This window comes from Halyomorpha halys, unplaced genomic scaffold (genome assembly GCF_000696795.3).
Source record: "Halyomorpha halys isolate HHAL.00 unplaced genomic scaffold, Hhal_1.1 Scaffold2568.1, whole genome shotgun sequence".
In the NCBI taxonomy this organism is placed as follows: domain Eukaryota; kingdom Metazoa; phylum Arthropoda; class Insecta; order Hemiptera; family Pentatomidae; genus Halyomorpha; species Halyomorpha halys.
In genome coordinates, this window is record NW_027115177.1 from 1 (window position 1) to 2,007 (window position 2,007).

The window sequence follows — 2,007 nt, forward strand, 5'->3', positions numbered from 1 at the left end:
TTGTTTTATATACATTTCCTGTACTTTTTTAGCTTTATATTTTACGTATTTTTATATGAAACTTTTACTCTTGCCTTTGTTACTTGTTTTTTATTCTTTTCATTGTATCTTTTTATTTTTATTTCTATCATTTTATCTTAACATAGTTTCATTTTGTATCTTTTTAGCCCTGATGAAGCCCTGCAAAGTGGGGTGAAACGTTGGAAAATAAAATAGTTGTAAACTATTTTTGTTTCACTTTTGACCGCAACCCTGACCATCTTCCTATATATTTAAAAACAAAATTTTATGAAGTGATTATGATATTATTTTAATGATTAATTTATTTTAAAGATGTGACAAGAGCAATTAGCCTGCAATTTTGGGTTTTTAAAAAGAAATGACATCAATATTGAAGGTATGGCCAAAGAAATCAGTATGTAGTTGAAGGAAATAATGTAATTGTTATATAAAAACAAAAAAATGTTTTGTAGGTTGTATCCTTGAGAATGGCCTGAGGGCCGAAACGTTGGATAATTTTAAAGAATAAGAGTTGAGAGAAAAAGAGGATCAAAATTGTGTAAATTGATAATAAACTAAACCACTCTCAAACAATCATATATAAAAAATAATTAATAAAAATATCTGTTCGGAAATGAGGAAAGATTAAATTCAACTCAAAGTAAGGTGGTAAATGGAAGTTGTGTGATGTGCGCACCACACCAAATATTTGATAAAAACATTGTTCTTACCAGTAAAGTCCTTTGGTTTTGATCTAATGGTAATGCTTATCTTTAAAAATGTTGTTAACTTAAAGTAAAATTGCTAATATGAAGGTTAAGGACTCACTGATTGGCTATTGAGTGAACAGAGAGAGCCCTTTGATAATGAAATAACATGAGCAGTATGTGCTACTGCCCCAACACACAGGGTGCGAAACAGCACCATATATGCTACGACCCTGACAATCAATGTGTAAATGAAATAGCTGAAGCATTCATTTTCTAACATGTTGGAATGCTTACATCTCTCTGTCACTCATACCAAGGAATAGTGGGACATTTATAAATCACTATACGTCAGTTTATGCCCAGTGGTGTAGTGGGGTGTGAACGTGTGGGAATGGTGCACTCTGCTTTTTCCAAAAATCCTATGTATTAAAAGATAACCCGTGTTTTTATTCCAAGTTATAACTCAACAATGGCTAAATGGGTTTCAACAGTTGTCAAATAAACACACACTGACTTTAAGGCTAAAAATCGGTGAACACTTCAGAAATCCCCTTGTAAAGGGGTGCGGGCATTCTGGATCACCCGATGTTATTTAATTCTCAAAATATGGTAGGCGTTCCCACACAGGATAATTTACTATTACACCACTGTTCATGTCATCATTCTCTTAGAAGTTAGTAAGTAGAGTACTGAATATGAATTAACAATAGAGTTGCTGGAATTGGTCTGATTGTTCAGCATTTGAGTATAAACTAAGAATAATTTAAGGGAGCCAAAGGAGTTATAGTCTATCTGAAAGATTGTTGAAGTTAACTGCTCAATACAATACATTCTGTACATTTGATAGATTAATTTGCATGTAAATAGATTTGTAGTTTTTAAGCACATTAATAACTTTCTAATTTCATACAGTGTAAGAATGATAGGCATTTCCTTGCAGGAAAGCCATTTGACTATAATAGTCAATAAATGGAACATCAATGGAACTTGGATCGGCCAAGAACTTGGTTTAAAATCCATAAATCTATGTCCTTTGCAAGAATTTCCAGAAAAAATTAGATTTGCATCTGAGTACTCAATTACATGCACTGTGAATGCAAAAGAGCTTCTTGGAAGGGGAGAACCAATATTTTTTGATATTTATCTTAAATATAGAAGCAATAATGAAACAATATTGCATTCCATACCATTATTAATTCAGAACTACAAGCATCACAAAAAATTTGTCAATAAGGTATCGTAAATATTTATTTTTTTTTTCTTCTAAGTTAAATTTTTTAGAAGTAGATGATATATA

At 31.3% G+C, this 2,007-nt stretch overlaps 1 long non-coding RNA gene across 1 annotated transcript in view; it reads left to right on the forward strand.

Annotated features, from left to right (window-relative positions):
* Nucleotides 1-23: 23 nt before the first annotated feature.
* LOC136796983 (uncharacterized) overlaps nucleotides 24-2,007 on the forward strand; it is a 16,016-nt gene continuing 14,032 nt past the window's right edge. The window contains exons 1-2 of the long non-coding RNA XR_010844777.1: nucleotides 24-397; nucleotides 474-1,944. This is a non-coding gene — a long non-coding RNA (uncharacterized lncRNA). The remainder of the gene's footprint in view (nucleotides 398-473; nucleotides 1,945-2,007) is intronic.